Below are 12523 nucleotides of genomic sequence, written 5' to 3' on the forward strand. Positions count from 1 at the left end.
TCAGCTTCTTCAAAGGTAATATTAAAGGGCTGGTCAGACCTGATGCATTGTCGCTGATAAATGTACTCGGGTAGAGTACCATGCTTTGCCATCGTCGTCTCTTGACGCACTGCTGTTCGCTGTCATACTGCAGCTCCATAAGCCAAAGCCCAGTCCCGCATATAATGTTGCGCAGTTTGGTTTCGACATGTCGACGACGGGAAGTGGCTTTTAAGAAAGTGTTATTTTATTTCAACAACGCAACAAGCAAAAACAGTACATTTTACATTACGACATTACAATAACTAAACAACAGGCTGAATGTTACGCTATTTTAACACACCCCATTCTTATCCTTCAAAAGGAACTTTTGAAAATGGAATGGTCTCCTCTGGTTTCGGAGATTTTGTGTGTGTGTTTCTTTTGTTTGAATCGCACAAAATGGGTCATTTCTTTTTCTTGAAAAATATGTTCACAAGTAGAATCGAGAACAATAGTGGCAGGGTATTCTACAGTTACCCCTAGGCATTACTGCAGAATACCATGCCACTTGAGTTAATTTGTTCACGCGAATTTCTCGTGAACGGTTCTTTCAAACTATGTGCGCAGATAGAATCGAGAACACATCTCGGTTTTAATAATCAGCAGTTCTTGTTAATAACTACTCCAAAATAACTTCCACATCATCAAAGTCATCAGGTGATACAAAGTTTGAAGAACTACCAAGGTAGTTGACCTAATATTCTCTCAGCTTTGATTTATTGAAATACTGTGCACCATGTAAATTTAAGAACATCTTAAGAACGTTTTAAGCCTCAAATCGTAAAAAAAAATTAACAACGTTCAGCCTCAGCTTCAAAATTAGACGTTCTTATATATATACAAAAGAGTGTATCACGGAGGTACACCAACATGGCAGCTCCATACCGGGCTCTGTCACTGCTCTGTAAATTTGCGCAAACCATTTCGACGAATATCTGAAGTTTGGGAAAACGCAGAGAACTAACTCTTGGAGAAGTGTCTTCTTTATAAATATCTTGTCACATCACAATTTCTTGACTATATCCACTGATTAGTTTTCGATTTATTTTTTCGTTGCGTGACATTTCAAAACGATCTACCGGTATCGCTCTCCGGAGCGCGTTCGATGACCCTTTCACCCTTCGATATCGATAATCGTTAGGAAAGATCGCAGGACCTTGGAGCCGATATAGACCGGTATCAGAATCACCTCTAGACTGCAGAATCACCTCTAGACTGTAAGAACATTCAGATATAAAGAATAGCAACGGAAAAAGGTCAGAAATGAAATAATAGTAAACGTATCTAAGTTACAAACTTACCAAATGCACTCCCTTAGTTTACAAAGCCATCTTTCTTCCCTGTTGACAGCACATCTGAATTTATTTTTTCGACCGGTAGTTTTCCTTCTTCGTAGAAAAAAGCTACGCAATCAATGATACATTCTGCCTCGTTGTTTCCAGAATTTCAGGATTAACTTCTCTAACTTCGGCCGTGGTTTCCACGTGTCTAAAGAAGGCTGAGCTCTGGGTGGCAGAGGTCAAGTTACTTGTCAAGTTGCGTATTTATTAACGAAAACAGGTTCGCATTGACAGCTTAAGCATATTGAGGATTAACTCGATAATGTTGGTCTGTATTTTATTTTAAATTAAACACAATGGTACATGCTTGTCATAAATTATCACGGATTAACGAAGTTTCCATGCTAAATTTAGGTCTGAGAAAGATCAAACAAGAAACCACAGCACCGCAAATAATTTCATTTCACCGAACACCGTAGCGTGAAAAACACAAACATCGCACACCGTAGGGTTTGAGATCACCGCAACATCGCAAATTGAAATTTTATTCACCGCATCACCGCATTAAAAAAACATCAACACCGCAACACCGCAAATCCCCATGTCCCCCTCCTATAGCTACCTGAATCGCCGTATTGAATAGCTAGGTAGCTAGCTCAGCAGCTCAACAGTGATTTGCGTACTCGTCGCTCGACGAAAATGTGAGGTGAGAAAAAGTAGAACATATTTTTCCCATGAGTTGTACAAATTGTAACCGTCAAAGAGTCTGATAAAATGACCGAGTTTAAATTTAAAATTTCTCACATAATAGTTTTAGCCTTGGACTGATGTTATTTCTCCAGTTTTGTGTTGCTCTTTGTCTAGGCTACTCGCTGCCACGTTCTTTTTGTCAATTAAAAATTTAATTTACACGAGCAGCAGTTTTTTCGATGTTGCGAACTCTAAGAAGAATATTAAACAACCAAAAAACAGATCGGGGATTAGAAAATCAAGGCCTGGGATAGAACATGTCTGATCTCTGGTTAGGAAGTGAGAGTGAAGAAATCGATGAACACCGTTAATAGTTTTCGCATTCAAGGAACTTTGAATCAATTTAATTTCTAGTTGACAAAAAGAACGTCATGGCAGCGAGTAACCTGGAAAAAAGCAACAGCAGACTGGAGAAATAACATCAGTCCAAGAAAAAACTATTATGTGAAAAAATTCAAATTTAAACTCGGTCATTTTATCGGACTCTTTGACGGTTGCATAATGTAGCGAATAAGCAATTAATAATTAACTCACTGGAAAAATATGTTCTACTTTTCCTCACCTTACAATTTCGTCGAGCTGCGAGTACAGAAGTCACTGTCGAGCTGCTGAGCTAGCTAACTAGCTATTCAATACGCAGATTCAGGCAGTTCAAATACGCATTATCGAACAAAACCGGTTCCGTCTTTAATTAAGGTCTTTCAGTGCCAGACGTTCCAACCTAACTTCAGATTTAAAAGCGAAAAATTCCTAGAGCAAAAAAGCAGTTGACAAGTATGGTGTCTAATTATCGACACTGATTGTACATCTGTGAAAGGTTGTGAAACTATTCTTATCACAAATGCATTTTGGTCAAATTGTCGCTCAAACCGCCAATTTTCCTGCTCATGATAAATGAATCGTCGAGCATACGGGCTATGAAAATTAATCTTTTACCGAGGGTTTAAAAGAAGATAAATGATAAATTATTTGCCCTCGGTAAAGGATTAATATTTGTCCTGATAACACTTCATGCTGCCACGTCATTTTTGTCAGCCGAAAACTATAAATAGTTTTCATCATTTTTTTCACCCTCACTTCTTCCAAATCAACGATCAGCTCAAACAAACCAAATCCTCGAATTGTTATGAGAATTCGGCAAGAGTACGCAGCATAAAAGAAAGTAGCTGCTCTTATAAAATTGGCGCGAAAACATGACGCGATCTTCAGTTAATTTTGTTCCTCGCGTAAATCGTATTTCGCATAATTATGCATGCCATCCCGCAAACTCATTCCTCCTTTTACCCTCACCGTCTAAAAACGCATTTCATTTCATAGAAAAATGCGGTCATTTCATCGCCAAGTCGGTGACGCTTGCTTTTGTGGCCTCGTCCAAAACAATATTTGGTGAAAAATCAATTTGTTGGTAGTTTCTAGGATATTGTTGTAAATAGCTCTCTAAATGCAAATCTGGTTCCATTTAAAGATGCATTAGACAAATATCTGTTGCCAGCGGGATGAACTAAAAAAAAAAACAAAAAAAACAACTCCATGGAGTTCACAATGTTAAACGTAGTACCGAGTGGGAAATCGAGGTTTTACAAACTGATCTGACAATGAATCTAGCCGTGTATCTGCTTTCAGTCAGTTCAAAATTTGGATGTTCTTGACGTTACCAAGATTAGGAATAGGTGGATGTTAGGGCGTGCTCTGGAACGAAAGGGTGGATAGTTTTGAATGAAAAGAAGGGTGGCTGTTTAGAATGATTAAAACTTTGTCCCCTCTTCATGTTGATTTAATTCATTTAGATCAGCAACACTGAGTGCAGCATCTCTTCAAAGTTCCCAACTTTCCGTTTCTGGGGCTTTGGAGCAGACTCTACTGAGAGAAGGTAAGACTGCTACAACTGAAAAAAGATTCACTGAATTTATCACTACTAGTAATAACATTATGATGTTGATATAATTTCCTTAGAGCTGAAAGCTGCTGATCTCGCCAAATCGCACTCAATTGCAAATTTCTCGGATATCACGGTCTTACTTTTTTAAGCGGTTCACTTCTCAAAACGTTTGGAAATAGTCACGTGTTGCTCTTAGAGAGGCAAAAGAATAGACCTTGTAAGTACCTTCAAATATCTTCGCTTTCTTCAAGGACCACTCATACCCTCCAAAGTCATTAATACAAACTCGACTGCCTGTCGAAGTTCGCTTTATTATCTGTAGCATGGAAGTAAAGGCCTGTTTAAACGGTTTCAACATTTTCCCAACATTCGTTGAACGGATGTTGGGCAAATGTTGAATGACCGGAGTGTTAAAACGGTTTCAACGCCCTTCAACATTTTCAAGAACAAAGGAAATGTTGGATCGATGTTAAGCGAAAGGTTAAACGACTTTAAATTTGATTTAACACACTTTCAAAAAGGTTTCAAAATTTTCGCTCTTCCAACAATGTTGAACAACTTGTTCTAGTCTGCAGAAAAATCGTTATTTCTTTTTTTTCTTTCCTCTTTAGGCAAGCGGAGGTAAGTACAAGGCGAGCGCTGAGCTCGAGTCCAGCGCGACGGGAGGGACGCGAAAAAAATTCACGCCCTTCCCGTCGCCTTCTGTTACAGCACGTTGAAAGAAAGCGGCAATTTATTCTTCCATAGCACCAGATCTTCAAAGCTTTACATAGCTTTGTGCTAGAAACATGAAACTCCCCGGGACTTAATGGAAATTCAATACCACCCTTGTTAAGAGACGTAAGCTTTGCGGCCAAAGTTCGAGAAATTTACTGTGATGTTTACATTGATGAACATTGCAGTTGAAATTTGATCCGGCACGCAAACTTTCCCGATGTATACAAATTTTGCTCCAGACAACGCCAGACAGCCTGACTCCATTCATTCTTTGTTTTTCACCGTTGCTAGGCAACATTGCGGACACCTTCAACTAAATATATAAACATACATACATATATACTAGAAATACGTGACTCGCAAAACCTCGCGAAGCTGGGGCTGGGTGGAAAGCCCTCTTTACTCGTATTGTAGCATCAAACGAAGAGATTAAAAGGCGCATAAGATTTTTCTTTTGATGAGCATGGTGTTTTCGTAGTTCCACGGGCTAGTTTGCGGTTGAAAATCTATTTGTGACACGACGTAATGTACAACGGGCGTGCAGCGCTGCCGTGTTCGATGAATTTATTTCCCACGGAAAATTATTTACCGCGGCCACAAAACGTGTAATTTCTTTAATGCAATCTTTCACAAAAAAGATTTCTAAAAGAAAGGGAAAAGATTCTGGAGAGATAGTTCTGTATCCAGTGAATATTGATAAACATTGCAGTTGAAATTTGATCATGCACGCATATTTTTTTCGATGTATGCAAATTTTGCTCCAGACGACGCCAGACAGTCTGACGTCATTGTGCGGGCACCTTCAAAGATATAAACATATACACATATATATATATATATATATATATATAAATATATTTTTCGCTCGAGTTCGCGCGGCTTAGCTCCGCTCGGGCCGGCTCGGCCCGACACATTTATTACCCTCGCTTCGCGAGGGATAAATATATTTTTCGCTCGAATTCGCGCGGCTTAGCTCCGCTCGGGACGGCTCGGGCCGACAAATTTATTAACCTCGCTACGCTCGGGCCTTCGGCCGAAAAAACAAAGCTAAATTAACAGGTTGTAGAGAATCGGGAATCACATCCCAATTTGAAAATTTTCACCGCATCATGATAATTTCAGCTCGCCTGATATCGATGCTATTTTGAAAGAATACGAATGCCTCAAAACAGAGCCGAACTTCGAATAGAAGAGGATACAGTATTGAAAAATGAGAAGCAGATACTTGTGGCTATTGAATACTACTACGCTGTAGTAGTAGAACTACTTTTAGAAATCCTGAAAGTGAACAACGTTTACCGTTTGCAGGCATTAAAAGTTACTCGCTTGTGGCAAAAGAACCTTCTCCCAAACGTTTTTTGTAATTTTTCCAGTACGCTAGTAATTTCCATGCTTATAATACCAGATACGCCGCTAACCAAAACCTATGCAAAATCACGAGTCAGAACAAACACCGGGAAACAAACTGTATCCTACATGGCTTCCATTTTCTGGCATAACATACCTATTTTTTGAAAAATCTTAATGTTTATCAGTTTTCTAATCAAATAAAACTGAACTGCTTTTCTCTGAACAACTGGAAATTAGCATGAAGTAAATAAAACAACAACAACAACAACAACAACAACAAAACTTTATTAAAACAGACTGTTACAAGTTAGTTATATACCCACCCGCAAGTAGCTAAAGCTAGTCGAGGCGGGTAGGTATGATCGTGTCTAAAAGTACACACGAGTGACCACGAATGACTACGAGTGACCACAAGTGACTACGAGTGACCACGAGTGTGAATAACATGAAAATATTAAACTGACGTCATTTTTATCAAACGGTCACTATTTAACCTCAAATGGACCGTTTTTGGACACCAAAATAGGTTAATTTTAAACTGAAGACGTTTCAGATAGACGAGCAATCTCGTACCCAGAATCCTCAGGCTTTTTGGTCAGCGAGGCGGCGCCAGGAGAGACTCTGGGATAATGGAAAAATTTAATTTTTTTGATTGGTTGTCTGCATAACAGTGGAAGACCGACAGGAAGTCCGTTGGCCATTTGCGGAAGTTAACCAAACCGGAAACCCCCCAACCAACTTCCTCGTTTTGGAGGGAGATTTGAAATGTCAAACTCGCTGTTTTGTAATTTTTATGTGTGTGTCACGGTTATTTTATGTTATTTTTTTCATACCAAAAATAAGAAGGACTCCAATTCAAAGACGGGTTTTGAATTATGTCAGTGAAACAATTTCTAGACGACTAAACATTAGCCGTTTTATCGTAGGAAGTTTGCCACTACTGTCATACGACGGTAAAATGACACGGCCAAATGCGAGCAGTTTAAACTGATTACTGTCGCTGTTGCAAAAAATTATTTTCGGAAAATATCATTGTATCAGTCAGTTTGGGAGAAAAGCGGTAGGAGAACGAATTGGTAAAGCCGTTCGCAAGTATGGAAACATTAAACGTATTAGAGAGGACATTGGTGTCGTCAACGTACTAAATACTTCGAACATGTTTTTTACTAGTGAAGGTTATCATGGAAAAATAGAGAAGTTCTTCAACATCTATAAACCTTGTCGTGGATAAAAATTTGGAGATGACTGATCTGGTGTGGAGTGGAGTCCATCTCAGGTTGCCGTTTCGATTCATTCCCTTTCGTTTTTGCCACAAGGGAAACGCTGAAGACATTTCTACGATGATCAAACACCGCACACGAGAGCAAAGGTTTCACTTTTGTCATTCACGGGCCATGGCCAGCTTGCCAAAGAAAAATAATTCAGAAAAAATTGCCCCTTTGAGGCGGAGGTGATGGTGTGTTGAACATTTTTCTTAAATTTTGAGAGATTTTGTTTTGAGAATTTTGGCAGATTTTGTTCTAACTGTTCCATATTCCATGCAAAGTAAGAACAATTAGTTATTTGTCCTAAAAAGTGTAAAGGGCCGTGGTGTTAGGATACCTTCAGATGAAAGTTTAATCTCAAATGTAATAGTACATAAAGATTTAAAGATTACTTTTACAGTATAGGGGCAGTTGAGAATAAAGACTTGTTGTTTGTTACTTACTACCATCTTCTCTGCAAGAAAGTCAACACACTGTGACAGTGAAGAGCCACCCAACTTGACAAGTCAAAAAACAGGTGTAGATAATACTGAAGCCTGAAGCTGGACTTCGAAATGCAGAAGTACCTTAAAATCTTTGCATTTATTTATTTCCCACATCTACACAGACAAATAATGAAAAGAAAAAAACTCAAGTAGTGGAGTGGAGGCTCAATAAAAGAAATCAATATGAGGCTTATGAATATTAGGCTTCCTCAATCTTAAAATATACAAAAGTTATAACATAATATATTGCTTGGAGTTTTTATATAACTCAACAAACAATGTACACTGAGTTTAAAATAAAGATGAAGGTAATGATAGTTTAACTGTACTCTGTTAATGTGCTGTACATTAATATATTTAAGTAAAAATAATCTAACCTTTTTAAAATATTATTTTTCCCTTCATCTGAAAAAACATGCAAATACTCCATTGACGAAGTATGAGACAAGAAAACTGTGGGTTCCCTTGCAGACAAATATTCCTGTTGAGAGGCCAAAGCAATTATGCTCTTGCAAAGTGTGAAATCATGTCTAAAGTACCATTTGTTGTTAATAAAAAAAAAATAGATGAGCGGTGGTGTGACCTTCTGTGCTATATCTTATAAGGAAGAACACCAAGTCTTCCCCTGAAGGGTTCAATTAATTGGACGCTATTATTGAGGAGATACAGGAGAAGGCCCCTGCTCGATTTCATTCTACTGCAAGTGTACCCGTTGTACATAAACATGGAAGCCAAGTACCCCAAGTTTGTGTGGCATATGACCTGTAGATAATGCTTGCACAGCCTTGTGCAGAATTAAGTGACCACTTTCATCATAATAATTATCAAACACTCCACTTGTAATTGGCAAATTTACTAACATAATTATTTTGGCAGTGGATGGATTTTACTGAATAATTTGGTGAAAACAACCCCTTCTATCATTTCTTTATGTAATATTAATTCATGTAATAATTATTATTATTGCTAGTAAAAATTAGCAAGAAATTTGTGGTAGCCAGCAGGTTTTAGCTTAGTGAATTGTATCGTTTATCGTTATTTTGCACTGATAATCAAACAAAAGAAAAAACTTTCAGACACTCCAATACTAGCTTGCAAAAAAAACTACATTCAATATTTACTAAAGAATGACAAGTCTATAAAATATATATGTTGAACATTCCAAGGATTCCAATGGGTCCTTTACTCCCTTCCCCTTCCCTGTTGGGGGTAACTAATAAAATTATGTGTAACCATTATCTCATCAAGTATATAGAATTTTTAAGTACAATTTATTAACAAAACTGTTAATTATAGAGTGGTTATAGATGAAACATAAAGTTTTACAGTCAACGCTTGTTAGACCCCCCCCCCCCAAAAAAAAAAAAAAAATTTAATATTCAATATATTTTATGGGTTAAAGAAATATCACTAGCCTTATTGTTTATTCTGTTAACAAGCTTGAAAGAAATTTGAAACATCTTTAGATACAGTTTTGTAACTGATGGTATGACAAATTTATATGATTTTGAATTATTATTTTGAAATATGTGTATTTTTATTGTTCTAGACCATTGATCAATGCAGCTCACTAGGCTTGGTCCAGTCCCACAAACATTATGCAATATGCTGGATGACTTAGATTGTGGCGTAATAGACAATCAGAGCCCAGGAAAGGCTTGAACTAGGAGTCACGTTTGACAATTTTCAGTTTTAGTTCTTAGCTAACATAATTGTCAAGGGACCACAAATTCCCACAAGCGCTGTATAATTTACACAGTTCAGCAAAGGTCTCACAACACTGTGCCAATCATTCAGGATATTGGGGAGTTTGACAATAATAATTATCTGTCGTCAAAGCAAGAGCTGCAAGATCAGAGAAGAGATTATATTATACTATTCAGCTGCAGAGTGTTGGTTGAGTATAATACTTCCCTTGCCTGAAGTCAATTAAATGTGTGATACCTAATCACATCACCATCGAGCCGACTCAAAAGAAATGGCAAATCATTCAGAAATTATCAATTTACCAGTAATGTGCCCTAATCAATCAGAATACATTAGGTAATGTGTGTCAGTATCTGAGCTATCTGACTCAGCTCTTGGTTAAAGTGTACACTCCACGACCAGATGAAGTCAGGTCCCACCAAAATTTATGTCAATTTAATATAAACCCAATTTCCCCAATCTATTGACCCCTTCTCTGTGCTTCCTACACTGCACCCAAATTTATTAGAGAACTCACATAAGATAGTTTTAAATTATTTTACCTTGATTACATGTATACAAGAACAGACTAAGGAGATTATATGCATGGTATAGAAATTGGCTGACTAAATGAAGTACCATAGTGAGGATATCAACAGTCTCTTAACAATCACATTATAACCAATTTACTGATGAGAGGTGGAACGATTAATTACCACGCTCCATACAGTTCTCATATATGATTATTACTCTGTGGTTAGGCAGAATAGCCAACTAATTAAACCTCAAAACAACTCACTATCCTTATTTTCAAAGCCTGTTGGCACAATTATCCAATCTCTGTTATACTACTTCATTTTATTTCTAGATATATTATTAGTATATATATACCTGGGAGCAACTCTACAGCACTAGAAGCATGCAAGATGTGAGCACTCTCTATCAGTTTTGCCAAAAGCTAGGCAAAAGGAATGTTTATTCAGAAAAAAAAAAAAAAATTCACAGCTGCTCTTGAATTCATGGCAAGTATTAAATATGCTGATGTTGAAATTGTACTTAAGCTTGCATTCGAGCACATATGACATTCTTAAATTCACTTTAAGAAAAGCGTGCACACAATTCAGTATAATAAAATTAAAAAATTTTGAGACGAAAAAAAAACTTAATTTACAACAGTAAATATTACTGATATTAAGAGGTGATTTAAATTATTTTCAAATGGTAACTGACATGTATGTGTTCATTGAATCCCATTTGAAAATAAACTGTTAAGGGAAGGGGAGAAGGTAATTTGAAAATAAATTTAATACACAGTCAGCTGCTCAGTTCTGTAAGAGGAGAAGTGATGGTTCCTTTTTATTTTTAAGTATAAACAGTAATAAAGAAATATGTTACTTGTCTGTTGTAGCAACGTCGAATTAAAACCACCTTTCGCTCGCTCTTACATGAAAAAAAATCCAGCTGCTTTGATCCACTCTTACGGGAAAAAATCCAGTTCCTTTTGATCGCGTGTGGGATCAATTTTGGCTTTCTCGAACACTTTCAAGGCCCGATAAAACCTTCAGGCCCAACAACAGTAATTTGGGGCATTTGACTTCCGCTTTAATCTTAAGCATGCGCACAAAGACCGGAATCCCACGTTTTCTGGGATAAGAAATTCCATTATCCCAGAGTCTCTCCTGGCGCCGCCCCGCTGACCAAAAAGCCTGAGGACTCTGGGTACGAGATTGATAGACGAGAGGGGAGCGGATGCGGGGAGAGGTGTGATATGTGGGGGGGGGGGGGGGGTGGTCTAAATCTACTTCCTCCCGTCACCTTTAATCCCACCCCCTCCCTCCCTTTTTTGTTGACTTTGCCTTTTGAGAATTTTGGGACTGCAAAATGTGATTAAGCAATAGTCATTTGCTTAGATTTCTTCCTCTGTAATAACTACTCGTAAGAACTGGAAAATCGCATTAAAAATAACTATAATTTTAAAAATGCAACATCTGTAGCATTTGCATTTTTTAAAGGCGAAAGTAAAGCCTTGCAACTGCTAGTCTCTCGATTTCTTGAAACTAGGCCTTCTCGAAAATTAGGTATAAAATAAAATTTGTGTCAGATAAATATTTCCGCCATAATAGTGTAAAGGGAAGGGAACATCTGGGTACTAGTGTGAAATAACAAGGATTCGCAAGCTGATAGAAAGTAAAGGATTCAACATTCAATACTACATCCACTGTTTGTATTCATTCATTCATTCATTCATTCATTCATTCATTGCTTCCTTCCTTCCTTCCTTCCTTCCTGCATTCATTCATTCAATCATTTTATTTATTTATTTATTTATTTATTTATTTATTTATTTATTTCATAAAGTAATCACTTCATTCTCTTAGTATATTCTACTCCCTCACTTGTTTTAGTGTCCCTTTAATGTATTGTTTATCTTCTTCTTGTCTCACTACTACCCGCTTCGATAAGCTTTCGTTACCCGCGGTCCAGTGTATTTACTAAAGGAAGCTGCATTTCTCTGTATTTATACATTTGATGTATTTATAAATTTGTTGTACACGTAATGATGCTCATATAGTTCAGTCTGTCTCCCTGTGTTTGCACCCTATTTACTTGTCTCTATCAGTCCCTTTAATCTTATTTGTTTTGCATGTTAAAGGCGGGGGAATAACCCGAAAACCGCAAGGTTCATTTATCGCCACGACTCAACATTTTACACACATCTCATCCCTAATGCGTTGTAATTTATTGTAATTTGTAGTAGCTATTGTATATTACGTGTCAAGAGCTAGAGTAATTTGTAGTGAGGCTAATAAAAACCACTTGTTGTTGTTGTAGTTGTATTGTATACATCAGGCCGAAATATTCTACAACGAAATGATTTTGAGACCTTCATCCAAGATGTGAAATTACCAAATTATCAAATAGGAAAAATATGGAAGGAAAACTAATTAGGGGGGAAAAATAGAATTAAATTCCTTTCAGACCGATAAATCGCCGAGGCCCAGTTGTTTAAAGCCCGATTAAGCTAATCCCGGGTCAACGTGATCTTTGATTCGAGTTTAAGTATACTTACAAAAGATTTTTGCTCTTGAG

The 12523-nt window shown here is 37.3% G+C and overlaps 1 protein-coding gene across 1 annotated transcript in view; it reads left to right on the top strand.

Moving 5' to 3' along the window:
- The window catches only part of LOC146463142 (lectin-like), a 65785-nt gene that overhangs the window by 25057 nt on the left and 28205 nt on the right, over positions 1-12523 (top strand). The gene's annotated exons all lie outside the window — the stretch shown is intronic.

This window comes from Pavona decussata, unplaced genomic scaffold (assembly GCF_977016875.1).
Source record: "Pavona decussata unplaced genomic scaffold, jaPavDecu1.1 SCAFFOLD_180, whole genome shotgun sequence".
Taxonomy (NCBI): Eukaryota; Metazoa; Cnidaria; class Anthozoa; order Scleractinia; family Agariciidae; genus Pavona; species Pavona decussata.